At 39.9% G+C, this 17,787-nt stretch overlaps 1 protein-coding gene and 1 long non-coding RNA gene across 2 annotated transcripts in view; one reads left to right on the forward strand and one right to left on the reverse strand.

The window, feature by feature from the left end:
* Nucleotides 1-17,787, reverse strand: part of LOC145439843 (membrane progestin receptor gamma-like) — a 406,242-nt gene that overhangs the window by 51,683 nt on the left and 336,772 nt on the right. The window lies entirely within an intron of this gene.
* LOC145439318 (uncharacterized) lies at nucleotides 119-13,324 on the forward strand. Its single transcript, XR_013915141.1, has 3 exons — nucleotides 119-269; nucleotides 8,713-8,820; nucleotides 12,751-13,324. It is a non-coding gene; the product is annotated as an uncharacterized LOC145439318 (long non-coding RNA).

Below are 17,787 nucleotides of genomic sequence, written 5' to 3' on the forward strand. Positions count from 1 at the left end.
ATTATCTGTAAGATAATATTTTGTCGCTGAAAATCTTTTTAGCGTTTCCGGATCGCTATTCCGGCTATCTCAGCGCTACCAATTGAAATAGACTAATAACAGACGATATCTGTATTAGAATTATGCTCGAGCACGATAATTAACGATAAAATTCGGTTGACCATTGGATCCGTGATCTGAAGAATTGACGATGTCTAAATCGTTGTCGCTGTTCCTGGCATTTGGGATTATAATTAACCTTGTCGTGGATACGAGATCTGCATTTTCTGGTAAGAAGCATCTCTCTAAAATGATACTATGGATATCATATTTGCGCAATCTTAAGAACCTCTAAACTGGTAATACGGGTGCCAATCCCGGGCACTTAGATAGGGTAGGACGAGCATCCACAGTACTTCATAGCAACGTTTGTTGAACAACTGAGCACTGATCCGCGTTGGAAAACTCACAATCACGAGTTCGAGTTGTTAAAAATGTTGATTTCGTTTGGGCTGTTATGCAGATTGAACGAAAGTTTTACTCAGTTTCCTCGCAGTTAGCAAATGCGTTTACACTTGAACTCACCACGGGGACGAGTTTAAATAGTAGCCACGAAGAGAGTAGTCATATATTCGGGAATACCAAGCTATCATCGATATCCCAATACCATGTCATGAAAAGTGACTTCAACCACACTCCATGGAGTTCAGCTGTTTCGTGATACTTCGACGGTAAGGGTGTCCATTTTGAAAGGCGTTGACCTCGGATATTCATCCGTAAAATGAATATATATAACCTACCACACAATACGAGTTGAAATACGCTCGGGGCCATAAATATACTCCAAGTGCCGATCACGTTGGAGTAATTTCTATATACTCTCCGCCTGTGAAAACAAATCAATTCACAAGACCATTGAGATAAGAAAACTCCGGCCAGACCGACCATATGTCCACTTCCCCTCGGTAAATATATTATTTTTGGAATTGTTGACGATAACGGTCGTTTTATGAAGTAATAACTCAAATGCATGAGACTAACTTTTCCTGTACTCGACCACATGCGAATTATATTTCGGCTGGTGTATAACTGACAGACAACTATAGAAGGACAACAAAGGTGAGCTTGATGGCGATATTGAAATTTTAATTGTGCGATATTGTGAAAGAATTCAGACTGTAGTACCCGATAGGTAGCCTAAAGCAATTTTGCCGTCGAAAATGTTCTAAGAGTAATTTTATCGGTCATTATGGCCGGCTACAGGAGCTATTTGTACCCGACACCTCATTATTTGATGAGCTATGTAACGTTAGTTTGTGTATTGCATGCATAGTTGAAGGGCATGAGTGAATGGGTGCTAGTAATACGCCTTGAGGCAATACATTCCTGTTCTGCTCTTTATTATTTCAGCAATCGATTAGTCGTGTATTTATATTGAATAGGCTATAACTTTCCATAACATATCTGATATGATGATATCACATTCAACAATTCGAACAAATTAACGCACTATAGTCGAAGGCGTTATCCCATAATGATTCAATTATAAAGCCGGTAAAAGATTTAAACGGAGGTGGCCAATTACTTACTCGGGGATGATATTTTTATATTACTTCAACTTCTACTTCGCAGTTTTATATTAAAGCAAAATAAACGATACATTGGTATTCCTATGTTGCAATGAATGACTTTTTCAAGCTGTTTAGTTTTTGACACCATCTATATTTATTGGCGAATACCACGGGCTTTGCGTACCACCTGATACACTTTAATCGTTACAACAAATTTCCGATTACAATTCCATCGCTGTAGCGGATTAAATTGAGTTGGGTATGCTCAAACACTAAAAAGTATTCACTAATTCGAAATCCAATCGAATCATTTTTTTTCAAGACACATGAATGGAATCTAGTCATACATAGTAAATCGAATCAACGGAAAGGATTCACCCCGTCGTTGGCGAAGCGGTTTTGATTGACAGCTTGCTATAACAGTTATATCAGGACTTGTGCGATATTGAAGCGATGTAGCGTAAAAGCTGTTCAATTTTAATAACACTGAACGCGCTCATTTAAGAATTATGATGATTCATGGTAATAATGTTGGTGAGATCTTCGTCGAACATCGACGACGAACGTGACAGTGTCGATGTCACACGCGCTCTTCCAATTGATCTCTACCATCTGACAGAAAAAATCCTCGGAGATATAATGCCAAAGACTGTAGAAGTAAGGAATGGTGAAGTAAGGGGATGTGAGTTTAATATTAAAGCATCTACGTTAACCAATCCCCTGGAATTGGAAAGTTTGCTTGAGCTCGCCTTATCTGGTGAATGAGTATTTCGAAGCCCAAGCTGCCTTTACATCTTCAAAAAGATTATTTCCTCTGGTATAAGCGATGTCAATGGAACTCTATTATAGATCATTTGGGATCCATAATTGTTTTATCATTCCGTTGCGCAATATAGCTCTGTACTTTTCACCGTAAAAACCGCTATAAATATTACTTCGATTGACTGATGTCCCTCTCTATATTTAAACAATCATATAATGTTGAAATCTTAATATCTGGTTGTAATGAGAGTGCAGTAATGAGATGAACCCACAATCGTCGTTTCCAGATTAATAAAAATGATTAGGATTCCACTTCATAGTCGCTCATTAACCCCGTCAATTGGGAGGATGTTCCATTACACCACCGGACATTAGTACCAATATTTCAATTCGTAGACGTGCGATTTGAAGGGACAAATCACCTACAATTTTACATAGTCGACGAAATTTTTGGTTGGATGTATAACATGGACTTTTTGAAGCGCTGTATAAAAGTAGGCGTGTACCGTAGTGGCAAGCGTAATGCTCTTATTCCAAGACACTACGCGTTTTAATTTAGGTTATTGCCTCTTCATCCGATTCTTCACGCGCTGTGAAGTTCAAAGTGTCACCAATGTAAATATCACTCCGCCACTAGCATTTGTCTGAAAACATGCCCCTTGAACCTTCCTGTTTGGGATCGTTTTTATTAAATCTCGAATGCCCGGTCGATAGTGCAATCCCTTATAGGAATGCTCTTCTATTTTGATCTTGAACCGACCACGTTAAGCTATAGTTGGAACAGTATTGGCTCGCACGTATATTGTTTGTAGAAGTCAAGGCAACATTTTTCAGTTTGTATCTTGATCTCAAACCTACAGATGAAAACAAGGGGTCGCCGTTATGCGAGGTTGGACGGTGTGACAATCCTGTCCATTCATTGCATCATTTTCAAATAGCTTGGTGTTACGAGATAACGGTCGAGTTAATAATATCCGGTCATTGACGATTCCGATATGACCCGGAGCATCCAATGTCGTTTTATGAGCTAGCGAGCGATTAGTGGGAAGCTCGCCCATTGCACGCTAGCATGTCAATTGACAGATGAGTGGTTCAATGCTCTTATTCCAGCTTCCGATAATTGCGTTGATTGCTGTGCGTGAATGAATCAATCAAGCGTTTAAAGATACCCTTAAAAACTTGTTGCGGCGCATGTAAAAATGCATATAAAATAGTATTAGGTGTACAATATATATTGTACATGGATATTGGATTCTGACTCGAACCAGTTGTGATTCGATTCGGCTCATCAATAAGTGATTCAGTATTATATCAATACGTATTTAAAATAACTTCTGAAGTGGGAAATAATTTTATGTATTCTATGACCTTACAATATGTTATTGCCTGAGTGATTTCGAATGATCCATTCCCGACCGTTTTAGGTAGTTGACTAATCTTTTTCAAGGTTTCATCAGGTAGCTGGGTATATTTACCAGTCGTTGCTGTTGTTATTGTTTGTGGTATTCGTGGTGTTTGCCGACTACTATGGTCATTTACACCAGGCCTATAGTCTACATATATTTTCCGTATAGCTGCCGTTTTGTAGCACGGCCCACTTCTAGGCTTTTATAAGACACCGCTTACACGGATGAGATGGCGTGGGTAGCATTCTAGATAGGATGTGATCAAACCACATGGATATAATCTATTATGGAGATATGCCATCTGTGCATTATATCAGGGGTTTCCATCCAATTGGGCTAACTGCCAAGATCCGAAACTAGAGCATGCCACGAGAAAAGACAAAATTAAACTCCAATTCATAGTGTTACAGGTGATAATATGGTCGCCTGAGGTATCAGAATAAAGAGGGACCTGATCGCAAAGTTTCGAATACCAATAAACATTATATCGATGAATCTAATGGTAATTATATTTCGTGACTTTATGGCCGCAATGTCGTTTATGACACCGTCAATATTTTTTTGACCGCACCGGTCCGAGATATCTCTTCCGATAAAGTATTCACAACTGATGCTTTTTCACGCAATTATCGTATTATATGTGGAGTTCTCCTGACCTCGTGAAGTAACCTCGTTCTCAAAAATATCTTAGCTGGTTCTACTCTGTAGACATTATGTGTGAATTTCCAGTAATGTTATTATCAATGATCAAAATTTCTTGAATTTAAGCTGTATCACTGTGACAGCAAAGAAAATTCAACACAAAAGTAAGAGGAACGTAATAAATTGTACTGATTTTTGACAATGCCGCTTGACTTATCATGTAATTTTACTTTATTTTACTGAAATAACTTGCTTCCATCCGTCCCTGCTGCGTATCAGGCCTATTGCTTATTTATATAATCCTTTTGCAGCGGCCAAATTATCCTTCTCAATAGAGGGAGGTGGCATTAGCATTGCTACGTCACTTGGCGTCAAAAGTTCATGCTAACGTTCGTGTTCACTATGAACCTTTGACAAAACCGGAAACTTTCAGAGGTTTAAACCATCCCTAGTACGCACCTTCACAATCCCGATCCTGCGATTCAGAGAATTCTCTACATCTTGTAACATAAATAAAGCAATTATATTTTAACAGAGTGCTAACCATGAGCAAGTGTGAATGGGCGATATGTAATTTGCAATTTGCCGCTGTTCACCACGACCGATCGTAGAATATCTTTGAGTGACAGGCCTCAACGAACTTGAATAACTCTTCTCAAATTCTGCGTTCAGTTCCCCTTTGGAATGAATACCATGTGTTTACAATTATACAATGTTGGCCTTACCACTTCATTCATAGCGTGCAATGAATAGTTATCATGACAGACAAGAATACCAAAGTCTTACTTTTTATTATCGATTTATCAGCAGAACAGCAGCATCACTAATATCAGCAAATGTGTACAGCGAAACATCGTAATCCCATCAGCATACTTGATTTGGAATCTATGACATCAATGATTGCGCCCGAAGTGTATATGTGAGAAAGCGGTTGCCATATTTTAAGAGAAATATAAATTTCAATTTCGAAATCTATATTAGGTAGTAAAAGTCGACAAGTGAGGCGTACTAGAAAGCTTTTCTTCGATTTTTGTCAATCCTGCCCATTCTTTGTCTAATTTCGGTCAATTGCTACGGGGTAGGGCCTAAAATGGGTCCATGGTCTTTCATTATCGCACAACAAACTGCAGTTAGTGCGTTATCAGATTTGACCGAATATCTTAACTTGCGTTAATGCAATGTCTTCGGATCGCGGAATTCAAAAGTTGCTTTATTTTCGATCAATTGAACTCTATCGTCGGCTAACTTAAATCAGCGGTCGATTAAGCACGCAATGCCACATTGTAATCGCTTGATGATTTTCATTCCTCTCAGAGTGACTTTGAACTCCTGTAACCTCTCGGCGAAAACCATAATGCTTAATTCCTCATGCGGCCGTAATGATGACTCGTGCTGTGTTATGCCGTATTTAAGTTCCGAATAGAAGGAATTATTTTCTACACACGTTAGTTCAACATTTACATATTTCTTAGTTCGTAGCTATACTTATGCAGGTGTTGCTTGGGAAATTTACCTATATTTACGCCACCGTAAGCCACAATTTTGACTTGTCTCCTTTATCGTTTATCGCCTGGTTGCGGTATTTGTGGAAATTTTGGCTCTCCACGCATAGATTATGTGGTTATAGTAAATGGTTATTTGGTGATTCACTTCAAGTGGAATCACTTGTAGGCAACAATCCTTGGTTGAAATGGGATCGCAATCTGCATAGTTTTTCAAAATAATTAGAGATAGACACCGTACGAGAGAGAGTACAATGCATCATGACATCGCAAAAGCTGTCACGTTATAATTTTGCAGCTGGCGGACATTAGACGTGGCGCAATTTTAGGTAGAATATTTTAAAATTTAACAAAGATTAATCTGATATCAAAATATTGGAGCAGTGTAACCTAGTCAGCGTTTCGGGCGTACTCCTGATAACCAGGCCATTGATCATAATTCAAATTAAATCAGCGTTAGATTTACCTTCGAACAATGGGACAGATCACTACAACTTGAATATAACGATCAATGTGCCATAGCAATAGAAATGTCAATTCTCCGAAGAATCCATTGGTGTTACAGATGTGGAGCGTACCACTACTTCTCTCGCCACCTTTAATTGGCGATATTAACATGGATAAAGAGACCCAAGATGATACAGGATGTAACTAATTATACATCAAGGGGTTTACAGAATGTCAATGGTGTCGATCTGCTTAGATAGCTAAATACGCTATGCAAAGCAAACTACGACTTTTTGATATAATACTATTTCCTATAACAGTTTGATAGTTTGTTGCGTCCCTGGTCGTACCAAGTCACGGCGTTCCGAGTCAGAAGTCCTTCTCTGATTGTAACGGTTGACCCAACTCAACTCGAGTCATTCTTTTTTTTATCACCCATTCAGTTCTAGTTCGAGCAATTCTAGAAAAGGTCGCATCCAAGTCCAAATCACAATTTTCAGTGACCAATCATCAACGGGTCATGTTTTACCATCATAAAGACGTGCTGTGACGTAATAGCTGATCTTTCACTGCATGGTAACGTTTGAAAGTGATGTGATAGTGAAGTCTGATGAGTAGTTTTAGAGCGGATTTTAAGTTCTCAAATCCAAAAAAGATATGTGTTAGTTCAATATTTTCGAATATACTTCAGAGTCGAAAAGGCCCAAGTGGGCCGGACAAAATGACCTCGCGAGCCGCGTCTTTGAGAGCCTTGAAGTAGGAATTAAGAAATCAAATATAGGCTGGTTCGAATCGGCCTCCAATTATTTTGCCGGAAGAGAATCAAACCACCACTTGTCAACATATTTTCATCAACTGAAATTCACAGCGACAGAACAGTAAATCAGAATTAACCCCAAACCGTAATGCGCAATGTGAGCCAATGCAGTTTCGGGTAACGAATCAAAATTCGAAGTTTTGCATTTTCATTCGCTCAAGACACACAATGTACAATACATCACACAGGACACAATGCGATGTAATGAACAGGTAGGAGCATATCGAAAAGACCAGGCACAGTATACCTACTTACTAAATCATAACATAAACATCGATCCAGATGACCTAACAGCGATGACGAAATAAAATAAAGTGCTTGTCAAACCTATATGCATTTTCGCTACATATACAGTTACTTCATTTGTGCTAGCAATAACAGGTTGTTGCACTGGATTTCCAAGGGCCAAGTTCTACTAGTTTTTCCAGTTTGAGTGTAAACATCTCTTAGCTTGTACTGATAACAGCCATAGTCATATTTTTATCGATGCTGATTCACTTAAAAATCAATCCGTTAATTTTTTTGCCCATATGCTGTCTCAGAATTGCATGATTACTTCGGATTATTTTGCACAACTATCCTCGACGAGCTGTCTCAAAGCATTCATGATTCTTGAGTAGCCGGGTGAAATTCACATATTGTGGTAGCGGAACACATACTTAGGCTATGTGTTCAAATCGAAGATAAGCCCCGAGCGCGTGATCGCGCCGCGTAAGCCACTTGACGGCGTTCATTATTAATGGGAGCTGTCTATCAAAATACATTCGATAAGTGCCCAATTAAAAAGAATCCAGTTCCTAAAATGGGATCATTATCGATGATTCGCATCGCGTTGTTTGATTCGATATTCGTAAGATATGTTATGACTGCATGATACCATTCTACATGCCGACCAATTGGACATTCGCGATTTTGAAATATGTATCGCCGAACAAAGTGAGACAGTTTACCAATGACGGATTTCAAACATCCTTGAGACACTTTGAAACACAAGCATTCGGGCTATGCTTTGATTGACAACTGCTTAGAATCTCTCCAAAGCGGAATAATCCCAATAAATTACTATTTCACCAAATGTTTAACGCAATGAAAACCGCAATGAAAAGGTTGCCGGATTTGACACCATAGTAATCGCTACCAATGCTGTCCTTCAATGTCACGTCCTCGATGTATAATAAATGGCTTGCGCAAATACATTCCTGTGGTAGTTCGCTGGTCTACTCAATCTCCACATGCCGTTGCGGTTTGTCGTACTGCTCACTACGGTGCTATTTTGCGCGTACGTAGGAGGGTATAGCAACATTATTACACTGTCATCCAAAGTTTAGTACGAAGTCCCTCATGTTATCATTAAAAACCATGCATAGAACAGGTATTTTTGGTGATGAGAGATAAAAAGGAGGCTATGACCCAAAGAAACACGATAACAACTTATGTTCCACAGTTTTATCAGCTTCCATAGCGAATTTCGCAATTCAAATTATCACAGTCGGAGCGAATCGGTTGCGTTTACTAATCGAAGGATTGTAGCCGATGAGATTGCTTTTATGCGTTATAGAAATAACACATGCCATCTCTTCTCGCAGCTTCAAGCATGGTCGATCGTATTTTTGCAAAATGCGAAACCCATTACTGTCCGTACATCAGACGATTTCATCACTGCAGATATTTTACGACGCGCGGGCAGCGAAAATGTAAGCGAGTTATACAGTCTATTATTACAACACAGTATTAACCTACTCCCAAATCCGTATGAGATGGTTGGATATCGACCCTAAAGTCACGTGACAGCGGCGAGACTCATTTCCTACTTGCGGAAGCATTTACTATAGATTTATTCAACTCTCGTCACTAATCATTAGTTGCATTATATCGACTGAATAGAAAATTTTGACTTTTAAAAGTTTAAATTAAACATGCTAAAAATGCATTGCCTTCCGTGAAGTATACGGTCTGTTTATGATTTTCATATTTGGATTCGGTTGGATTTCAATCGTGTAAGAGACAATCTTCATCACTGGCTAACAATTTATGAACAGAGGGGGTTATGCTTCTTGTGTATTATGCTTCGACGTTCTTGACATTAGCAGGGATTTTCTAACGGCTATAAGATTACAGCATAAGGCCGAACATGACGTTAAATTATATTAACCGGAACCCCGTCCCAAGACTCCGATGTATAGTTTTACATACCGTATCTTCTGAATCATGCCGCGCTGCATTTCATAAACTGCGAGATTCCACCCAATAAAAAGCGTTAAATTCCGTGTATAATAAAAATGCGAAACCTGAACCTGCCGGATTCAGAAGTGTTCTTGAGCTCATTTGATATCTCTAGTCTCTTTACAAACGTTCCGCTGCAAGAGACTATCGATATTTGTGCGAACGCGCTTTACGGCGGTAAGCTAGCACCACCATCAATGCCGCGTAAAGTTTTTGTTGAACTTTTACAGGCAGCTACATGTTCTGTTGAATTTAGCTTTAACGATGTTATCTATAAACAAATAGACGGCATATCGATGGGATCTCCCTTGGGACCTATTTTGGCTAACATTTTCGTAGGATTTTATGAGGTCGAGCTTCTCACCCAGCGTGTGTCCGCCAAACCGGTGTTGTACCGGCGTTATGTAGACGATACTTTTGTCATTTTCAGAAATGAGATAGACTGTGATCAATTTCTCATTCACTTAAACTCGCTTCACCCGGCTCTGTTATTCACAATTGAAAAAGAACGAAATAACTCATTGTCATTTTTGGACGTTTTAGTCGAAAAACATGATACCAATAAATTTGAAACATCAATCTTCCGGAAACCGACATTCACTGGCCAATACCTTCGTTGGAACTCGTTTAGTCCTAGACGCAGAAAAATCAACCTCATAGGCACCCTCGTGCATAGAGCGTTGATGATATGTTCGGGTAATAAACTGAACTCAGAACTTGACAATATCCGGAAAATCTTACTTGATAACGGTTACCCTGAACATGTCATCAACTGTGGCATAGAGAGGAAAGTAACGCATTTCAATGCAGAAAAGTCAACAGAGCCTACCGAACGAACAACCAAAGATGTTTACATCCATCTACCTTGGATAGGGCCTATTTCCACCCGCTTTGAAAAGCAATTGATTTCAGCGGTCAATAAGTGTTACGACACAGTGAAGACCAACGTGATTTTCACGACAACGCAACTGCTCCCCGCAACACGTAAAGACGTGCTACCCGCACTTCAACAAAGCAATGTAGTTTACGAATTTAAGTGTCACTGTGATTGTGGCTACGTGGGAAGAACGTCAAAGCGATTGCAGGAACGCATAAATCAGCATGTCCCTAGATTCATTAGAACACGCTCGATGAAAAGCTCACCCTTAACTCACCCGCTCAAGATTGATGCGGAACAATCAAAGGCCATGAATTCTGCAATTGGCAAACACTTGTTGGATAATCCCGCCTGTGCGAAAAATTATCGAGACGACAGATTTCGCATACTCGGAAAGGGTCGCTCACACTTTCATTTGTGCGCCTTGGAGTCGACTTTTATCAAAATACACCAGCCAAGGCTGTGTCAACAAAAAGAGTTCGTGTATCATCTAAAAATAGTACATTGAACGCTCTCGTATTCGACATTTCGTGCTGGTGACGTCATATTTTGTGTTACGATTGTTGATATACGCTGTTCTTTCGAATTCTCTACTAGTTGCTGACGATTACCCCTGACGAGTGTCAGCCGAAAATATTCGGGTTCATTTTAATATGAATATACTATTCAATTGTATATTGAAGTTCTGTACCTCAAAGAAACTGTTATAATAATAATAATAATACCAAAGCACCGTTTGCATGGCATGTTGCTGTCTGAGAGATGACATTAATAATAGCGAAGGCGAACAGCTCGAAGTCAAAATTGCCTAAACCACCAATCCAGAAGAATACAGTGCAATTGCAAAATGTAAGCGATGTAGAAAGATAGATAGATAGATCATTTATTAAATTCGTCTCACCAGGAAAATTTGAAACATTCAAATAATCGGTATGGACAGGGAAGGGACGATACGACCGAGAAGTCATCTAGTCAATCCCTTCCCTATAGAGCATACAAATTATAATTATGTGGCGGTGAGGTGGGCAATGTACGAAAAGCTACCAATAATAAACTCCCTCAGAGAAATCTATCTAAAACTAGGAACAATATTATGCCTACAAATGACTGTGGTTGGTCGGTTGGGAACAATTTGCTTCACTCACAAGAGGCCATTGCGTGCTTGGAACTTCAGTTCAGTGTGTTGTTAATAGCTTTCCTTTCAAAACACCACGATATTGCGATACAATGAAAAAATAGGAAGGCGACGAAAAGATTTGGAGTAGTCTTTGAAATAAGACCCCAACCTGGACCTAGCCGATGTTAAGAAAGGCATGCACACGGAATGAAAAACAATGGAAGATAACAAAAAAGACAAGTGATAAAATGAGATGGCATGCTATAGGTCGATATTCAGATCATGGCCCGGTAACCTCGAGCGCTCGCTAGTATTTATTATTAGAATTCGCTGCTCGATGTTTGCTTTCTTCTCTATCAGTGGTTCCTAAACTGGAGTCCACGAGATAATATTTCTGAACAGCGAAGCACCTTCCGAAAAATTCACAAAAACCAGAAATTTTTGAAATTCTGGATTTCTTGAATATGAAAATTTTCAGGCAAGTTATTGTCCAAAACAAAATCGAAGGTGGCACAAAATTATATTGCTCATCAACATAAAGTAGGGTATTTTGGTGCAGAATTATTCAAATCGAAGTTGTAGTCGCGCTTCGCGGGTTATTATTATTATTATTACTAAAATCATGAAAGTGACGTTTCGCGTGATTTAGCTTATTACATTTCTTGATTCGATTGTGCGTAATCGCACTCTCGAACAAAATACGCATTGTTTTGCAGAAATAAGCCTAAATGTATTCGCAATGATGAGAGTACCTCTTGAGGCCATTGCGATGCTACATAGGGGCGTCCAACCTGTGGGTGCATCATCGGCATTTCGGCGCTGACCATTTCAGAGCCAGGACATGCCAAGACAGGTGGAGGTTTGACCAACATGCGACTGTACAACGTGCGCTGACAAAAATATCAGTGGCGATAGAACCGTGGCCAACAATATGTTGACCGAACCATTGATAATAATATCTCCAGGACGAAATAGCCGGCCCCGAATAATTAAGTGAAAAACGCAATCAAATATAGTTCCATTGACTGTAATTAAGTCTAACGGTGAGTCACTGAAATAATTACTGATGGGCCGCTTAATGAATTTTCTGGAAATGTTTGGGAGACTCAATGACATATGCAAACGTGGTAAGATATATTTTGCGAGAAAGCAACCGAGCCCAAGTCGGCAAAGAGATGACAAGATATGAGTGGATTGCGAAACGCCCAGTAACCATTAACATTGAAAAGAGATACATATTTTCATGGTAATGCTTTTCCGAAGGTACGAAGGCTGGCGGCTTTACGTCGTAGAAGTATACAAAATGTGAACGTGAATACAGCAAGAATGATACACACCCCAGACCTGAACTATAATGTTATGGTTCGCGAATTACCTAACAAATCAAATCATCATTTGATTTATCAGTTTGCAGGTACTGTTCGAGACGCGTGTGTTCACGGGACTGGAGGAATTCATTTTTTAACTGGCCTTCCTAATCGGCCTCTACATCGGCAACTCTTACTACCAGACGTGCTTGTACATGTACAACTGCGGGACATACATGACACTAATGTTCGGACATGGGTGATCTGATTATCCATCATCGCCGCTTTGATCGGACGCCCAAAAACTGCTGAAGACATTTTTGGGCATTGTTGTCGCTGTTTTTTAGTACTAATTTTAGTACTTATCGCCTATTGATGTAAATACGGCCTTACGCATGTCTATTACATATATTCGATCGTTGTCACATACATAGTACTCGTTTCCATATACCAATGATCCACGAAATACAAATCACATCATTGAGCTTAGCATTTACATTACAGTTTATGATTATAACTTGCAGAGTTAGTATTCATCCCTCTTCCTTCCACTTCGCCAAGGCGTTTGTTCGTTACTCAGCGCTGATATATCATTACCTACATTTCATACATATATCGTCGTTGTTCTTTTCCGCCATCGTAATAAAGTTCCAAGCACGCTCATTACATCAAAAGTCGATAATTGTGAGATGAGTTAAGTATGGAGAAGACTACATAGTATAACTATAAAGGATATATTTTGGAAATGCGGCTTACCATGTGTGTCTCGTCGACGTTCATGAGGCGTTCAAACTGCAGTTCTGCTTGATGATCTCTGGTGCTTAAGACTATAGATAATTGAACAGTATATTCATATTGAAATGGACCCGAATATTTTCGGCTGACACTCGTCAGGGGTAATCGTCGGAAACTAGTAGAGAATTGGAAAGAACATTGCATATCAACAATCTTATCACAAAATATGACGTCACCAGCATGACATTTCGTGAATGAGAGAGCGTTCAATGTACTATTTTTAGGTGGTACACGAACTCCTTTTGTTGACAGAGTTTTGGTTGGTGTATTTTGATAAAAGTCGACTCCAAGGCACACAAATGGAATTGTGAACGGCCTCGCCCAACGATTCGAAATCGGTCGTCTCGATAATTATTCGCGCACATCGAATTATCTAACAGATGTTTGCCGATGACAGAATTAATGGCCTTTGATCGATCAGCATCAATCTTAAGCGGATTAGTTAAGGGTGAGCTTTTCACTGAGCGTGATGCACGTGTTCTAATGAATCTGGGGACATGTTGGTTTATGCGTTCCTGCAGACGTTTTGACGTTCTTCCTACGTAGCCACAATCACAGTGGCACTTATATTCGTACACTACATTACTTTGTTGAAGTGCAGGGAGAGCGTCTTTGCGTGTTGAAGGGAGCAGTTGTGTTGTTGTAAAAATCACATTGGTTTTGACTGTGCCGAAACAATTACTGACCGCAGAAATCAATTGTTTTTCAAGGCGGGTGGAGATGGGGCCAATCCAAGGTAGATGGATATAAACATCTTTTACTGTTCGTTCGGTGGGCTCTGTTGGTTTTTCTGCGTTGAATTGCGTTAATTTCCTCTCTATGCCGCGGCTGATTACGTGTTCAGGGTAACCGTTATCCAGTAAGACTTTTCGGATGTTGTCAAGTTCTAATATCAGTTTGTTACCCGAACATATCATCAACGCTCTATGCACGAGGGTGCCTATGAGGTTAATTTTTCTGCGACGAGGACTGAATGAGTTCCGGCATTGTTCTAAACAATTGCAACGGCGCAGCACAATGACCATAACAACGGTCCGTGCGTGGTTGCGATTGTTTAGAGCAGGAGTGGGCAAACTTTTGAGCTCGCGGGCCGCATTCAACATCTGAATCCATTCGCGGGCCGCACTATATAAAATTGGGATTATAAATCAAAACGCAATATTGATATTTGATTTTATAGTGGGGACATAGAGATAATATATGTGCGGGGCCCACGATATCGTAGGCCCCGATATGTGCTTATTTAAAACAAGCCAAACATTATTGCTTCGATGATATCGTACACGCGTCAGAAACATATGGTGGCGAGATTTCATAATGTGGCGGACCTCAAAAACCAATTTGTCAAAACTATAGAGATGAAAGTCGGTTGGCCCGATTCTTAGAACAGGATTGAAATTAAATTCTGTGAGCAGCGATCTGTTCATAGATTTACTAATTCCACTTTTGGTTCAGTTCCAGGACACACAATGCTCACAGCATCATAACCATGTTAGCTTCATTTTAAACAGCACGCTTGTAGTATGTGTAGATAAAATATAAATACCCCAATTCTACGCATACAGACAACGAATCTACCTAAGACACGGCCGAATCGTTTTTTATAAGTACAACAATGAAATAATTAAAAATGGAGTGGCCAATCTGAAATCCCACTCGTGAACCAAATTATGCCAATCTCGTGGCAGCTATCCCGCTGCGACAGTAAGTATTTACCTTAGATCAACTTTTTAAGACACGCCCCCCCCCCCGCTTATGATGGTGAAAGATTTCGAGCCCCCTTATCGTCATATCACAAAACGCTATCAGAATGCTAGCAAACCTAACGGGTAGTTTGATGGCATGGAAGGTTACGACTGTGGATTAAAGATTTTTAAATATGTAATTTAGACTAAATAAAGAGCAAAAACTTTTAATTGGAAGTAAATCGCGCGAAGCGCGAAAAATTTTTCAGTTGAGCTCAGCTTCACGCCCCCTTCGGATGCTTTCACACCCCCAAGGGGAGCGCGCCCACCGGTTTGAGAACCACTGTCTTAGAATTATCATGGTGACATATACTAAGAAAAAGTTAATCAAGTCCCTGCATTAATTCGATATTTTCAAAAAGTTTCTTTAGACTCTCGCGGGCCGCACAGAACGGTGTTGCGGGCCGCATGGGGTTTGCCCACCCCTGGTTTAGAGCAATGCCGATTTTCATATTTTGAAGGCTATTTCGGGGTGGTTCCATTGCCTTGATGAAAATTGAATGTATATTATCAGAATCAGCGCGACTGTAGCTTTCAAATAAGATCAAATTTATTTAATTTGAGCGCTCGGGTCGTCATCTATGGGATTAGCAATTACGCTCCCGCTTCATGCTATGAAGCGACAACAAATCTGCCGAAATAGCCTTCAAAATGTGAAAATCGGCATTGTTCTAAACAATCGCAACCACGCACGGACCGTTGTTATGGTCATTGTGCTGCGCCGTTGCAATTGTTTAGAACAATGCCGATTTTCAGACTTTGAAGGCTATTTCGGGGTGGTTCCATTTCCTTGATGAAAGCTTAATGCAGTGGCGGCTCGTCCTATAGGGCAACTGGGGCATTGCCCCACCTAAAATTCTGTTCAATAACAATTTAACCATTTATAGACGCACAGCAATCAATATATACCGAGATCACAGCGAAACCCGCGTTCTTCTTGTGCTTTCGCTTGCAAACGCCCATACATAGCGAAGTCTCTGCGAAAATCGAATTCTCTTCTGTGTTTTCGCTTTGTGAATGCCTAGCCGGGGCTTGCCCCGGTAGCGCTCATAACAAGCTTTCACTATCTATTCTCTCAAAGCCGCGAACAATAAAGAAACGGTGATTTACTCTCTCCTATTCAATTAAATAGTATATTCATATTGAAATGAACCCGAATATTTTCGGCTGACACTCGTCAGGGGTAATCGTCAGCAACTAGTAGAGAATTGGAAAGAACATTGTATATCAACAATCGTATCACAAAATATGACGTCACCAGCATGAAATTTCGAATGAGAGAGCGTTCAATGTACTATTTTTAGGTGATACACGAACTCCTTTTGTTGACAGAGTTTTGGTTGGTGTATTTTGATAAAAGTTGATTCCAAGGCACACAAATGGAATTGTGAACGGCCTCGACCTACGATTCGAAATCGGTCGTCTCGATAATTATTCGCACAAATCGGATTATCCAACAGATGTTTGCCGATGGCAGAATTAATTGCCTTTGATCGATCAGCATCAATTTTAAGTAGATGAGTTAAGGGTGAGCTTTTCACATCGCGTGACGCACGTGTTCTGATAAATCTGGGGACATGTTGGTTTATGCGGTCCTGCAGACGTCTTGACGTTCTTCCCACGTAGCCACAATCACGGTGGCACCTATATTCGTACACTACATTACTTTGTTGAAGTGCAGGAAGCACGTCTTTGCGTGTTGAAGGGAGCAGTTGTGTTGTTGTAAAAATCACATTGGTTTTGACTGTATCGTAACATTTACCGACAGCAGAAATCAATTGTTTTTCAAAGCGGGTGGAAATGGGGCCAATCCAAGGTAGATGGATATATACATCTTTTATTGTTCGTGCGGTGAGCTCTGTTCGTTTTTCTGCGTTGAATTGCGTTAATTTCCTCTCCATGCCGCGGCTGATGACGTGTTCAGGGTAACCGTTATCAAGTAAGATTTTTCGGATGTAGTCAAGTTCTAAACTCAGTTTGTTACCCGAACATATCATCAGCGCTCTATGCACGAGTGTGCCTATGAGGTTAATTTTTCTGCGCCGAGGACTAAATGAATTCCAGCGAAGGTATTGGCCTGTGAATGTCGGTTTTCTGAAAACAGACGTTTCAAATTTGTTGGTATTGCGCTTTTCAACTAATACGTCCAGAAATGATAATGAGTTATTGCGTTCTTTTTCTATTGTGAATTGCAATAGAAAAAGAACGCAATAACTCATTATCATTTCTGGACGTATTAGTTGAAAAGCGCAATACCAACAAATTTTATCAAAATACACCAACCAAAACTCTGTCAACAAAAGGAGTTCGTGTATCACCTAAAAATAGTACATTGAACGCTCTCTCATTCGAAATTTCATGCTGGTGACGTTATATTTTGTGATACGATTGTTGATATACAATGTTCTTTCCAATTCTCTACTAGTTGCTGACGATTACCCCTGACGAGTGTCAGCCGAAAATATTCGGGTTCATTTCAATATGAATATACTATTTAATTGTATATTGAAGTTCTGTACCTCCAAGAAGCTCTCTCCTATTCGTAAAATGGCCGAGCAACCGGGGCAAATATGCCTACTCGCCCCTAAGGTGTGATG

Source organism: Botryllus schlosseri, chromosome 5, assembly GCF_051294905.1.
Source record: "Botryllus schlosseri isolate E-star chromosome 5, Bs_hap1, whole genome shotgun sequence".
Classification (NCBI taxonomy): Eukaryota; Metazoa; Chordata; class Ascidiacea; order Stolidobranchia; family Styelidae; genus Botryllus; species Botryllus schlosseri.